The 15594-nt window shown below is 40.5% G+C and overlaps 2 long non-coding RNA genes across 7 annotated transcripts in view; one reads left to right on the top strand and one right to left on the bottom strand.

Annotated features, from left to right (window-relative positions):
* Positions 1 to 15594, top strand: part of LOC111098331 — a 53009-nt gene that overhangs the window by 4877 nt on the left and 32538 nt on the right. For 2 of the 5 annotated variants that reach the window (XR_005367951.1, XR_005367950.1), the window contains exons 2-4: positions 2389 to 2484; positions 3129 to 3182; positions 5334 to 5432. This is a non-coding gene — a long non-coding RNA (uncharacterized LOC111098331). Of the gene's footprint in view, positions 1 to 2388; positions 2485 to 3128; positions 3183 to 4921; positions 5051 to 5333; positions 5433 to 15594 lie in introns of those variants that run through there. The other 3 variants (XR_005367953.1, XR_005367952.1, XR_005367954.1) reach the window with 2 other exon arrangements.
* Positions 1 to 15594, bottom strand: part of LOC119874204 — a 48401-nt gene that overhangs the window by 7616 nt on the left and 25191 nt on the right. The window lies entirely within an intron of this gene.

The following is a 15594-nucleotide window of genomic DNA, read 5'->3' as shown; positions in this document are numbered from 1 at the left end:
CTGGTTCCTTTCTTTCAAAACTGGATATCTGGCCTCCCATAAGCTCAGGGAGTTAGGTCCAGTAACGCACAAAGGGAAAAGGAGGCAGATTTTGAGAAGCTTTGCTTTCCTAAGAAAAACAGGCAGATCATTGCGTCCTGCCTTCACTGCTACATCCTGCCTTGAATGCACATGCGATGCCTAAAACTGCAGCAGCCATCTTTTGGCCAAGATGACTTTTTGCGCTGGCATGTTGCCAATTTAACATAGCAGTTGCCTTTGTCCAGTAGAGGAAAATAAACTTTCTCCTTTTCTTAGGATACTGTTGGTCAGTCAGGCTTTCCTTGAAACAGTCAGTCACTAAGGAGCAGCATGGTCACTTATACCACTGTTAAGATGGCTTGCCACATTTCTAGAGATTCAACCAGTAAGGAGACCACAAGCCCAAATAGATTTAGACATCTGTTAAACAGATAGTGTAAACAAGAGCAGCATGGTGCCAGCTACCTGCATGCCTGTCCCACAGGACTACACCAGACCGAAAAGGCCAGATTATGGGCAACACTGTTGCCGAGGAGCCACTGTAGACTCCAGTCATGCAATCTTAGCCTCTGTAACTCTTTCCAAAGGATGGGGACAGGTGGAAAGTCCCATCTCATAGGAATCAGGGAAACAGATGAGAAACTGCCTTGTGGCAGCCTCCCACAACATAGGGCAATGGATGAGAAACAGCTTTGTGACAGCTCCTCACCAAATTGCCCCTCTTGCTGAGCTCCTGCCAGGATGACAGGGTGTTCACCAAGACAAGTCAGACTGCCGCTGGGTCTTGCCTCCATGGCCTATGTGGAGACCTGTAAGGGGTTTCAGAGACTCATGGTGGAGCTGGCCTCCTACAAATTACAGATAAAAGCCTTTCTAATTGAAAAAGTTCTCATTCCAGGGTAGCATGGGGGAAAGGGTTCAAGTTTGGTGAAGGACACAAGTTTTTCAGAGGAATGATAGATTCTGCTTATAGTTTTATCTTTTGCTAAAATATTTTCCAGTATCTCATAAGAGGGACTCCAAGGACATTTCCCTGCATACAAAGGTAGTGTTATTCATTCTTGGGCATTTGCAAGGTCACATTGTGTGTGTGTAAATGTGTGTGTAAGGTAAACATTAGCAACACACTTCACAGAGCCCTGGCACACTGTGTTAACATGCTTTCTGCAGCTGCCCATTGTAAATGATATGTATAATTACACATTTAAATTCATTCCCAACTACAGAAACTGGCTTGTCTCATTCTTATTTCTTAGCTATATAATGCAGGTTTTGAAATATAAAATTCCAAAGCTAACAAGCCTTAAAGAAACATCTTTACAGATACTGCTTTTGCATGCCTAAAAGAAAAGCTCAAATAACTGTAGAAACAGAGCACAAGTAAGGCTGCATGTTCATTTGTACCCCCAACCACAGCAGGTGGGAGATGTGACTGTTACTTGTGGTTCATGTATTCATGTCCTGTCTCCTTCTTGTCTAGATGTGGAATTTATGACATCTGTATATGACTCATCCTAGCTTTCTACAGTAGTAAACAAGGGGTTTCTGGCAATGCTTATAGCTGCCCTTGGCTCTAGGGCAGCTTTACCCTTACATCGATGAGTAAGAACAGCCAAGGATGGGTAGATGTTGAGGGAAACTGCTAACATGAAACATAGACAAAAAGTAAAAAATAAAAGGAATTCAAAGGATTCAGAAACTGTACAGAGAGGAGAAGAAACAAACATGCCCAAACATCTTATAATTGAATTCTTCAGGGAAAGAGAAGAGAATACATTATGGGCATGAAATCAGAGCTGGGGGGCTCTTGTAAGTTAAAATTCAGAAAATTGAAATAGAAAAAGTCAATAAAATTGCTAGGAGATAAATTCAAGGAAATAGATCAGGAAGTAAAACAAAATAAAAACAAAACAAAATAAATCCCTAAAGAGTTCTAATAGAAAAACAGAAAGCTATCAGCAATTGGAGGCTTAAAGTAGGAGATAAATTTAAATAATAATTTCTGAAAGAGAAAAGAGGGGATGGAAAAGAGGAAATACAGTCCAGCAGAGGCATGAGAAAAGCCCAGGGACCAGGGGCTTCACAGAGACTATTCAGAGCAACTGCTGGAACCCGCTGGGCTTAGGCTTTGGTCTCTGATTAGTCCTCTGGTTTCCTGCTAGGAATGGACTCAATTCTGAAATGCAGGCCTCATGTCTGGGTTCAATAGCACGTGATTGCTTGCCCAGGCTCCTCTGCCTTGGAGCTGGGGCCTGCCTCTGTAGCTCAGTTGCTAAGGATCTGCTTCATTTCAGATGACTCATTCTGTCCCTCCATTTTGCTAGAAGAGGACCTCCATCTGATTATGACTGTTACTTCTTTTTACAGAGTGTTCTATGACTGTTCACCAGCCCTGGACAAAACTGCCAGCTTGACTGGACCTCTTTCATTCCATAATTTGGAAGGTGGGCTACCATTTGCAAGGTATGCATGAGAGTTGAGTTGTTTCCTGGTCCTGCCTGCCCGAACCTATCTTACCCCTGTCCTCTACTGGTCTTCATGCTTCATGACTTGACCTAGAGTGCTTATTTAAACAATGTTTCATTATCTAATAGTTAAAATACATACTAAGTAGTATTTCTGGACTATATATTTGGGTCAGAAGAAACTATAGGCCTTATACTTAGGATCAGAGTCCCAGAGAATTTATTGGCATAAAATAATTCTCTGAGTCTTGAATGAAACACATAAGCCAGATCACCCGAATAAGGTCATTCAGAAAAGAAAAGAGAGAAATCACAGAGAGAAGCCAAGGAAGGGTACACAGAGGAAGCTCAGGATGCTATCCCCTTCAGCAAAGCCATTACTGAGAGCCTGCTATGCACCGGGCACTGCCCTTAGCTCTGAGGACACAACAGACAGTAAAGCCAGTAAAGCCTCCCTTCATTGAGCTTCTGTTTTAGTAGGGGGCATACTAAAAAAATCAAACACATTTTACTTACCAGTTTTATTTCACAAACGTACAATGACTACATGCCACATGCCATTCCAAGAACTTTAAATAGTAACTCATTTAATCTTCCCAGCATTCCTATAAAGTCAGCACTATTAACACCTCTCTTTTGCAGAAGAAGAAACCAAGGCAGAGAAAAATTGAGTACTTGCTCAAGCTCCCACAGCTGGTGAGTGGCAGACATAGGCTGCCCATGCCGGCTGCAGTCCATCAGCGGCCAGCCTGCTCTCCTCAGGCGGGCACTGGCTCTGTGGGGATAGTCACGCAGAGCGAGGGGCTAGACATCTCTCAGAGGACACGGCACTTTGGAAAGGAGAGTCAGGGGAGCACTTTCTGAGAAGATGCCATGCCTGCATGGCTCTCTGTGTGCTTTGGAGCTCAAAGTTCTCTGTAAAATAGCACAAGGGGTGGGATGGGGGGTGCTGGTAGAGGCTTTTTTCCCTTTCCCCTCTCATGATTAATTTTAAAAGAATTAAGGAGTTTCTAGCAAGTGATGTCAAATTTTTTAAACCACTGCAAGGCAACAGTTGTCAGGATCAGTGTCCACAGTCACCTGCCAGGACCAGTGGCTGTGGCTTCTTGGGAATGTTTATTTCCTCTCACAACTATAAATTAGATTCTGTAGATGACATAATTCTCACCCATTTCAAATAGGTGATGATACATGTCTCTGCTTCTTTTTAAGGTGTTAATGGTTTATCACTAGTGTGGCTATTTCTGTGCTCATATTCATGCTCCCTATTTGTTTTTTAATAATTGCTACTAAACATCACATTTGTAGGACCCTGGTATAATCTCTTCAAATAGATCAAGCAAAGTTTCAGAGATTTCAACTTCCCTTTACTTTGGCCTCTACATTTCAACTTCTGGGGTTCTCCTGATGCTTGCAGTATCTACATTTTATGCAATCACTTGGCAATAAAATTGCAGAACTAATGTGTCCAAACTTTCTTCAGTCCTACCCTGCTTTCTGCAATTAGGAGAATCTTAAAACACACAGTAAGAGCAAGTATGGGGGGGCCTTCCCTGGAAATGGTGTGAGCACAGCTGTGGAAGCTAGCGTCCCCATGTAAACTTATCTCTCACTGTTACATGCCATAAATTTTCATTAGGTGATCAACAGAAATGGCATGATTGCTCAGGAGCTCAACCCTGATATTTAAATTTCTTCTCCTCGACCTTAATGAAGGCATATATCAGAGCGGTAGAGTGGAGTGACATTTACGCCACTGCCACTCCATTCTGTGATTAGACACAGATCATTCAGAGGTTAGGCTTCAGACTAGTGGCAATTCCAACGTGTTCTAAACAGCAATTGTAGTAATTACAAAACTTACAATAAGAACAACAGACAACAATTTTGTTTTTCAGACTGCACCTCAATTAGCAGTAGCATTACATAGTTGGAAGTGTGGGAGGAGTTCCTACTATATGCCACTCCCTAAACACAGGGTGGGAGAGAGGGAAGGGGCTTCTGGGTAGATGAAAAAATTGAGGGGAATAAAGGTTGGAGACAACTGGAAAAGATAAAAGGCACAGAACATAAGTTTATGAATCAGGGTTCTCCTCAAAGCGTTAAATAAAATCTTGTTAAAAGATCGATTCTAGGATCTTGGTTCATAGTTTTGGTACTTTCATTACAGCCTGAGTCTCAGCCTTTAGGTCAAGGGGTACATCCAGGTTTCTTAATCCACACTCCAGAAACAAGAAGAAATCCAGAATCTCAAGAGGGATGTACGTTTTACCATGTAACTATAAAGGTTTCTCAGAACTCAAAGAAAACTGAGCTATCAAAGGAATTCTATGATAACTGAGTTCTAATATCATTGTTTTCTATTTCTGAACATTTAGATCCAGACCAATTTCATCATATTTGAGACAAAAGTCTTTAAATTTAGCAAATACATCAACTGGTGATCCATCAGGCAAAAGCCATGGCCCATCTTCAAACTGCCATACAGGACCCTGTACAGAAACTGCCCACCTCCCCACCCTGGTCCCCCCAGGGCATGCACTCAGTGGGGTTTGTCTCTTGAGGTATGCACTCATGGAGCTGGTCTACTACTCCATAAGGAACCCAGACACTGATTGTAGTGCCTTCTGGCCGCATCTACTCTTTTCTACTCTGAATCATAGTTTCATATTCTCCCTGGCAGCCTTGGTTTTTGTTTTGTTTTGTTGGATTTTTTTTTTTTTCACCTGAGGGAAAAAATTTCAGAGCCTGGAGAAGGTCTTTTGCCTTGAGCATGGTGATTAAAGGGGTGATAGCTGCCTAACTTATGATGATGGGTGCTAACAATCCTTTTGTCTGGTTTGGCAGAAACCTGGCTTGAGACACTGGTCCAGAACTATGTTCAGGAATCTGAGTCTTATGGGCAGAAGCATCATCCACGGTTACAGATTTCGGCGGCTTATCCTGGTAGGTACCATCATGTCAGTTTTGAAGAGATCCATTTCTTCTTTGCCTTTGAATGTTTCCTGGTCATATCTGCTGAAGGCTGGGACAGGATATTTAGTATTATAACATGGGATCCACAGGTGCTACTATTTGGGACTGGTTACAATTCAGGTACTTTCCATTCTTCTCCATCCTTTACAGATGGATTAACTGCAAAAATATTCTTGTAAAACAGTTGACTGTATTTCCTATCCCCACCCCAACTCTGCTGATGATATCTGGGTCCTAGTTACCTCAACATTCCCCCCAAAGCCTCTGTTTCAGGGCAGTTATATCCTCATCTATGAGATAATCTTAACCAGGCCTCCCCTTCATTTTTTTTTTTTTTGTAAAGATTTATTTATTTATGAGAGAGAGAGAGAGAGAGAGAGAGAGAGAGAGAGGCAGAGACACAGGCAGAGGGAAAAGCAGGCTCCGTGCCAGGAGCCCGACATGGGACTCGATCCCGGGACTTCAGGATCACGCCCTGGGCCAAAGGCAGGCACTAAACCACTGAGCCACCCAGGGATCCCCGGCCTTCCCCTTCTTAATGTCTTTTTTTTTTTTTTTTTTTGATAGAAGCAGGGTCCAATAAACACCCAATCAAGAGGGATTTTCTTACAATTTCACACTTATGTCTAAAATTGGGGTCTTGAATACCTGTCCACACCCACCTAAACCTGCTTCTCTCTCTCTCTCTTTTTTTTTTTCTTTCAAATCTTACTAATAGTACTACTCAGGAGGTGGGGGTCTTAACCAGCTATTCTTCATTTTTCTCTTTCATTCCTGCCCCATATCCAACCCAGCCAGAAATCCTGTGTCTGGAGGATTTCTGTAATAATCCCTTAACTGGTTTCTCTATTTCTATTTTTAGCCTCTTCTCCTTTTCCCCCATCCCCAGTATAGTTTCTAAACTGCAGCCAGAGCATTCTTTATTTATTTATTTATTTATTTATTTATTTATTTATTTATTTATTTTAAAATAGATTTTATTTATTTATTCATGAGAGACACACACAGAGAGAGGCAGAGACACAGGCAGAGGGAGAAGCAGGCTCCATGCAGGGAGCCTGACATGGGACTCCATCCAGGATCTCCAGGATCACGCCCTGGGCCCTAGGCGGCGCTAAACCGCTGAGTCACCCAGGCTGCCCCAGAGGATTCTTTTAAAAGGCAAACTGGAATTGGGGCACCGGGGTGGTGCAGTCAGTTGAGACACTGATTCTTAGGTTCGGCTCAGGTCATGATCTCAGGGTCATGAGATGGAGCCCGCATGTCAGGCTCTGTGCTCAGCTTGGAGTCTGCTTGGGATTCTCTTTCCCTCTCCCTTTCTCCCTCCTGCTCATGTTCTCTCTGTCTTTCAAATAAATAAATAAATCTTTAAAAAACTAAAAAGCAAATTGGATTTTGTCACTGTCTTGCAATAACCCTCTAGTCACATCACTGGCATATCACTGGCATTTAAAACCAACCTTAAAGTCCTCTCTGGGCCCCTAAGCCCTGCATGATTGTGTCCCTGGCTATCTCACTGAACTCAATTCACAGACTTGAACCTTTACTTCCTTGCTGGTTCTTATATGCTTATGGACCTGCCTCAGGTCCTTTGCTCTTGCTGTTCCCTTAACCTTAACCTAAGCAGCCCAAGGCTGGGTCCTTGGTTTATCTGCTTTCCTGCTTTACTCTCCCTTTGAGAACCCTGTCTGAAATATCACTCTCATCCCCTCATCGTCCTTTATTTTTCATTGTAGCATTTATAGTTACCCAGTATCATATTATGCATTTTTTTGGTTGCCTTGTTTATGGTATCTGCTTAGTCAACAAAGACCCCTGAGATCAAGGATTTTGCTTTGTTTTTTGTTTGTTTTTTAATTTTGCTTTGTTATCTGCAGGGTCCCCCTCACTAAAAGGATACTTGACATCAAATATGTGCTTAGTACATATTTACTGAATGAATGCTAGATAGAAAAACTGGAACTTAGGACAAACTATCCTTATTTCCCTGTTTTTCCCAAGGACAATTTGCCAACAGTTAAGATAAATCAGAGCAAATAATGTGGCATCCATGATCAGAAATTGACTATAATTTGAACTCAAGTCTTATTATATCCCCTTGTGGCTCCCTGTTGATGATTGTGATAAAATTTTATAATGGTCTGCCCAAAGAAACTTAAAACTAAATTCTAAGTTATTTACTTGTAGTGTTTCTTGAGTAAAAATCCCAGCCCCAACCACTGAGAGGGGCTGCAGGAGATAATCTACTGGAATGGCATGTATTCCCAACCTGGAATCAGTACAGCAGCATTAATACCATATTTGCTAAATTATGTTGCCAATGAGGACAGTCCTAAGCAGTTTCCATGACAGACTCCTCATTTACTTTCAGAGCTGCATGTGCAACTCCAACAGCCCCTGGAACAAGGTTGGTAGCATCAGTGCATAAATCACTCTTCAAGTGAGAAAAAAAAAAATGTTATGACTTCCATTTACCCCATGTAATAGCGAATGAAGGAGAGCATTTATTATTTATTTACACCAGTTACATCAGCTTTTTGAATTGTTCTAGTTGAACTATAAAACTCTACCAAATATCTTAGACTGATCTACCTAGCAGAGTAGAGAAATTTGCAGTGGCTGTTAGAAAAATTAAATTTGTCTTCATCAGATGTGTAAACCTGTGGGAGCAGTTTACATTCTTTCTGTTCCTTATAATAGTAGAGAATAAATATCTCCAACTAGCAAGCCCACCATTTTCAGGGAACAACAGCTACAATCAGCTTCCTCTTTATAGAAAAAGAGATAGACAATTTAAAATATATGTAGAAAACATATTTATGGAACAAGAATTGACTGTCTACAAGTAAATATACAGAATAAGAGTTTCTTTAAAATTCTGTCTTTATGTATTCCTAAGTTTTCTACATTTCTTCATGCATATGCCATACATAATTACTGAGCATCTACTATGTTCTGTGTACTTTGTTAAATAGAGCTAGGGATGTGCACTATAGAGGACTGACATGGATATAAACACGTATTATTTTCATAATTAAGTTAAAAGAGTATATTCTTTCTGATCAAAATAATCTTTATTTTTATAATGGTTTGAGGCAAAAAAATAGACAAAAGATTTGTCAAGAATTTTTTTAGATTTGTCAACATTTTAAGAAAAATCTTATAGTCAACACCTCAGATGACTTGAGTGTCAGGTCTATCTGGATGTGGAAGAATTGGATTGCACAAGTTCAGAAAATATTTGCAGCTTTGGAAACTGCTCTCTGATAACCCTAGTAATATTTATTTTAGCTTTTTTTTTTTTTTTTTTAAAAAAAAAAAAAAACCTCTTTCAAGGGGTTATGTGAATTTAGTAACCTCCCCATTGCCAATGACCAGAGCAGGGTCTAGCGGCCACAGGCATGGTGTGGCCAGAGCTCTCATGCCTTCTGGAGGAACTTCTTATTGTGCATTTCTAGAAGGCAACTTGGGAAAAATGCATTCTCCATCTCACATGACATTTGTGGAAAATTTTACTTAAGGTCTGGCCTTAGAAAAATTGAAGAAGACATTGATCTTGAAGCCTCCAGATTTCCTTTTCTGTTTCTTAAAGTTAACCTCTTCACACTTTTCTAGTGCTTACTGTTCTCTGCCTACAGACAAATCTGCTCCTAAGAAATCATTTTGTTATAGTCATTCACGTCATAGCACAGGTGTCTTATGCATGTTTCTCCTTTCCAATAGGCATTTGCTCTAGCATGGCACAACTCTTTAAACAAGGTGATCACTTCTGAATTTCCTATTTTATCATGCTAATTGGAAATGTAGAGTGCCTTTCAATTCTGATATTCTGTAGTTCTAAATGAGTAGCATCATTTTTTGTCCAGATATTATGGGGCAGAAGAGAGGAAAGATAGGGGGTGAAGTTTTTTGTGGAAGACCCCATTATGAGGGGGATTTTCCTTACAAGTAACAAATCACCTAACAGTATTTTATCTAATAAAGTCATTTAATTACCCATATCTCAAGAAGTCTAGAGGTGGGAGTTTCAGGAGTGGGTCATCAGTTCAGCATGGCCAAGCCACTGAGTCAGTCTCTCTGATGGGCTTGTCTTCCCATCATAGCTTCCTAGAGGTCCGCAGCAGCTCCAGGCATAGTATCTCCAGGTAAGTGTTCAAACACTAAAAAGGTGGGCTCATGGGCCTTTCCTCTTTTGTCTGGTGGGAAATTATCTCAGAGCCCCCCAGCAGACTCCACTTACATCACATTGGGCATAACTGTGTCATTCCACCACCCGTAGTGCCAAGGAGTTGACAGAGACCAATCATGAATTATTCCCTATTGAGGACTGAGAAAAATTGAGATTTTGTTAGCAACGGAGCAAGGGAAAGTGTTACTGGAAAGGCAGTCAGTAGTGTCTGCCACAACCTAGGAACCACATCACCAAGGAGCTACTCGATAGGTCTGTGGCCAGGCTTGAAAATGTCTGAGTCAGATACCTGGGCTTTCTCTGATCCCCTCCACCTTCTAGTTCCTTCTTTGCAAATGTTCAGGTTAAGAGGCGAGGGAGATGTGACAGAGAACAGATGGTGATGTTCTAAATTAAAAGAGAAAAGGGATGTTGTGCTGCTATGTTCTACTTGTCTAATCTCAAAATTTGTTTCACATTTTTATTCCTTAACTTGAATTTATTCTGCTGAACATCTTCTTCAATAATATCTGCAAACTTGCTAGAAAAAGCATTAGATTTTTTTTTGGGGGGGGGGGGTCAGGCTACTCTTTCACTGAAACAGTCCAGAGATGATTGTGTTCAGTTTTATTTTTGAAATCTCCACTTATCAAATAGTAGCATGGGAAGAAAACAGATGGTTTGATCTGAGGCTTCCTCTGTTGTGTGCAGGCTAATGTTTTAAACATCATGCCAAAATTTGATTTGTAATTTTAAAATTGCTGTTTTCCCAGGCTGAGCTTAGGGTATTCTCAAAATCCTCAGACAGGCTATCATGAAGGGAAAGCAAAATTTTTGCATGTGGGCTAATTCAAGGAAAGTAAAAATGTTTAAAGGACAATTTTTTTGAATCAAAATTAAAAGAGTTTTATTGATTCCAATGGAGAAAAAAATTTCTATTTTTAGGACATATACTACCTATTGTATCCAATAGATGAATGTCAGCTTTCAAATTCTCACTTCTTTTTTAGTTATTAAAATGTTGATATCTCAGTATCTTTGAAAAGAAGTAAACTTAGATTCATCTCTCTACTCTTTTATCTTTTATAATTGGGTAGAGTTTTAGAGTTTGTAAAACTTGCTCATATACACTATTTCATGTTATCTTTCAATTAACCTGCAAAAAATTATTTTTCCCATTTATAGATGAGAAAATTGAGGTTCCAAAAAACATCTTACCCAAGATCAAAGAGTAAATTTAGTTATGGAATTAGGGCTAAAATTAGATTTTCTATCCTTTGCAACTCTTACTAGTTCTATCCTATGTCAAGCACCATTCTGACACTGAAGATAATAAAAGAATAATAATCATATCAAACTTGTATTGAGCACTAGGTGCCAGACTCTATCCCAAATACTTTTTTAAAAAAGATTTTATTTATTCATTTGACACAGAGAAAGAGAGAGAACACACAGGCTGGGGGAGCAGGGGAAAGAGAAGCTGAAAAAAGGCACCCATCTAGGAAAGAACTTCTCACCAGCAGCCTAGTGCTGCCAGTGTTTGATATCTGACTTCCCAGCTTCTCGAACTGTGGGAAATAAATTTCTGTTCTTTACAAAAAAAAAAAAAAAAAAGAAGGAAAAGAAAGAAAGAGAAGCTGAAAGCAGATAGTTAACTGACTGAGCCATCCAGATGTCCCACTATCCCAAATACTTAAATGCAGTTTCCTTTTCAACAAATCTATGAAATAGAAAATACTAAAGTTCCCATTTTACAGATGTGAAAACTGAGGTCTAGAGACTTGTATATCATCAAATCCGAGGAAGGGCTGAACAGCCAAACCACTCACCCATGAGAAGGGCAGGATGCTGCTTTTGCTACCTCTTGTTCTTATTTTTTTGTGCATGTTGGCATCATTCTTTTTCACTACCAATAGATTTTTTTTTTCTTCAAATGGTAGAAATCTCAGTCACTGAGAGCCCATGCAATTCATCTTTTGAATTCACCAACAGAGAGTCTGACTTTCTTGGGTCTAGTTCGAAAAAAATCCAAAGAAGGGCACTGATTGGTCTGGCTTACATAGCCTCCTCTGGACCAGCCATATCATGTATGAACCTGTGAGAGTTGACACGTACAATTGTGCAGTTTGTATGTTTCACAAAGGTGCCTACCCAAAGGGCATATGGGGATTAAAATGAAGTGCTCATACTCTGCTCACCAAGACATATAGCCTGGGATAGGGGTCTTCCTAGAGTAAGAAATGACCTTTGCTTCTCTTAGACACTGGGGCTTGTCAAGCTGGGTGCCCACTGGGCTGAGCAGATTTTAAAATTGAGGTATAATTGACATAAAACTTTATAATAGTTTCAGGTGTGCAATGTAAGGATACGATATTTGTATATATTGTGAAGTGATCACCCCATTAAGTCTTGTTAACATCTATCACTATACATAGTTAGGAAAATAATTTTTTCTTGTATAAGAACTTCTAAGACCTACCGTCTTAGCAACTTTCAAATATGCAATACAGTATTATTAACTAGTCACCATGCTGCACATACATCTGCATGACTTATTTTACAACTAAGAAATCTGAACCTTTGACTCCCTTCACCCATTTCACCTCCCAATCCCCGATATCTGGCAACCACCAATCTGTCCTTTGTATCTATGAATGAACACCTCCACATTTCACACACACACTTTTTTTTTTTTCACATGGAGACATTGATAAGGCTTCTGGCTGCCCTGTGTAAAATATGACAGCTTCTGAGGAAATAATATACTTGTAGATAGAGGAAGAAAAGGGAAGCATTAATTTCAGAAAAGGAGGGAGATACTCAACAGAACACTCAAAGGGAATTTAAGCCATTTGCTGCACTCAAAGGTTTCTTGCTTAGTAACAAATAGTGAGTGAATTCTCTTTGGAAAACTATTTCTACTTCACATAAATAAAAAGAAAAAAAAAACAGTTCCACAATTAAGTCATGAAAAAATGATAAATAGGGGCTATAATGTGAGCAGAGACCACTGCCATTTCAAGGTCTAACAGCACACTGGGGAGTGGCTTGCTACTTCCAGGCATTACACATCATCTCTTTGAGGATTCAGAAGCTCTCTCACGGTGGATTTCAATTAAACAATTTCATGGTTTTTATGTGAAAAGACAGTCTAACATTTAAAAAGATGGCTGATAGTCTGATAGTCTCCGCTAGCAAAGTGCTACTGAAAGCAGCTCTGGTTACATTTAAATGATATTTTTAGCATCAGGTTTATGGAGCTACAAAAAATTTAAAACTTAAAAAAAAAAACCCACAAAATTCTCATGGGTCAGAGCAAGGTGTTCTTTGGAACACAGTCATATCACCTTTACCAAGTAGGCTCAGAGTCATGGGCTGTGGGGAAGTGGTGAAACAGGGTGTGTTTAAAGATGGGTGGGAAAAGGCTGAACCCAGAAGCTTGACCAGCCAGGCCCTGTTTCCGGGCAGGCCACGCCTCAAGTCATGACACAAAGGGCCCAGTGTATTTATTCTGAGATAATCAGTTCCCAAATGCCAATCTTCTTCCCTGGGTCACATATATGATCTCGAGTGTGAGCTTTGCAAACATTATCAGAGAGAATGCAGCAAGGACAAAATCTGATATTTCAAGGGCTGTGATAACAAGCTGTATCATCTCATCTGCAGCATCTCCCCCAGCTAAAGTGGCATTCCAATTTTAGACTCCTCATGAATGGCGCCATTTTCTTTAGTTCCTTATTGTTCCTGGCTTCCCCCCCCCCCCCCCCATTTATCCTTCTTTGGTAGCCCAGACTCCTATGTCTTTGATTTTTCTCACTTCCTCCTGCCTTCCTTTCTGCATCTTTTTTTTTTTTTTAAGGGTCTTCCTTTGTTTGATTAACTAGTTAGAACCTCAAGAAGTGAACAACAGTGGAGAACTGGAGAAGTAGAAGTTTGTAGCAAAGCCATTTTGGTCAGGAGTGGGGGATGCTCACTGTCTTGATGCTCCTTCTCTCCTTCATTTCTCTTATTTCTCTATCTTCTTCTTCTACTTCACTTATCATCTACTCTCCACTTACTCTTTGGCCTCTTTTTTCATCTTCTCTACCTATAACCAAACCCACTTTACACAATTTCTCTTGTCAGGAAAGAGAACAGCCTATTCAGTGCATTCAAAAATTTGATTATTATTTGTTCTATTAAAACAACATACTCTTCAGCAAGGGCCTCAAGGGATCTCTTAGGAAAGGTATGGGGTGTGGAGGACCCATCAGGCTCCATACTCATTCCAACTCCCTGCCTTTCCCTGTGTGTGGAACTTGCACTGGGTCAATGGAAGTAACATCCATCACTTCTGGGTGGAAGCTTTAAGGCCGGTGAAGGCTTTGCGTTGCCCTGTTTCCCTCTGCCAGTGACTGGCCACATGTCAGAAGAAGGCTGCCCCCTCAGCCCGAGTCCTGAAAGAGCATGACTTTGAGCAGAGGATACAGCTGACGTTCATTAAGTGCATAGATAAACACGGAATAAATCTTTCTTATTTTATGCCACTGAGATTCTTATTTGTTACTGCACCATGATGTTACCGCACGGGAGCTGATAACAGGGAAGACAGAATGACACGTTTCCTACTTGGTAACCCTCATGGAAAATGTCCATTTGCACCATGAAATTGCAGCTTGCAACTCACGGAGATCGGAAGGTAGGCCAGTGACAGAGGCTATTTTTAGAGCTCAGCACCTTTGTTTTACCTGTGCTTCTGACAGGAAAGAACTAAACCCAGTCAATTACTACGCTGCTGGTAAGACTTTCTTCTTACTCCCTGTTCTCCGATCCTCAGCTGGGCGGGGTGGTTCTTCACTTGTGACCTCCTGGGACAGGGGCGCTGCTCTCTCCTTTACTGATGTGATGGAAACAAGGGAGAGCTTTCCCTAATTGCTTACAACACACCTGAGACCAACCTCTACCTTTAAGCAAGGCTTTATTGAGGATTTGGGGAAAAGGATTTTGGGAAAATGCATCTTTATCGAGATGCAACCCCGAGAACTACGTTGCTGACCAGGCACAAGCCTGTTACAGGAGCTACTGGCTCCCTCCATCTCTTCTGAGGAGATGGAAGCTTCCATGCACTCACCACCCCTTACACTTACTCCCAGCATCAGAAATGCTAGAGGAATCTACTTGCCCTAGACCAATGGCCCCAATGGAAAGGAACATTTTCTCTCTCCCAACTTGCCTACAAAATCCTTATTTCTTATGTCAGGCCTGATCATTCTGAGAGCATCTGCTCTTTTCAGGGAAACTGAGTTCTCACCACCTACATGTACCATGACCTGCCCCTATGGCACCGACAAGACAATAACACAACTGTATTAGAAAGGATAAAAATTAGCTGTGCTGTGGCAACAAACAACCCAAGACCTCAGAAAATGGCCCACAGTTCAGAAAGGTCTCTCATGTGGTCTGTGTACTGATATTCAAGAAATCTTTTGATCATGTTTCTGTAGTGTTTATTTTTTAGAATTAATTTATTAATTTCAGACATTTCCTCTTACCCTGTCTGGCAAAATCCTATTACTTTAAGTGTCAGTTTCTTTGTGAAGCCTTCCCTGGGTCTGAGCAAAGTGAATTCCTCCATTCTGGGCAATTCTGTAGTACTGTCCTCCATGCCTTTTTGACAAAAATTATTTATTATATTGTGATTTTTTTTATGCCCTTCTCCATTTTCTAGAAGATACCTTCCTTAGGAGAGGAATTAGGTATTTTTTCTGTGTCTATTATGCTGCCTAGCATAGTATTTGGGATGGAGGAACTATGCAGCATAATCAACTAATGAATCAATAGAATAAATATAAATCAATAGCATGGATAAGTGGCGCTAAATGTGTCATCATTTCCCCAGTTCATTCTTGGATTGTGCATGTATGTTTTTGTGCTGTGGGGCTGTGGAATATAGTTATTACATATATATATATATATTACATATAT

Source organism: Canis lupus, chromosome 12 (assembly GCF_011100685.1).
Source record: "Canis lupus familiaris isolate Mischka breed German Shepherd chromosome 12, alternate assembly UU_Cfam_GSD_1.0, whole genome shotgun sequence".
NCBI classification, from domain to species: domain Eukaryota; kingdom Metazoa; phylum Chordata; class Mammalia; order Carnivora; family Canidae; genus Canis; species Canis lupus.
Note: the sequence above shows the minus strand (reverse complement) of the source record. Positions and strands in the feature narration are given on the sequence as shown.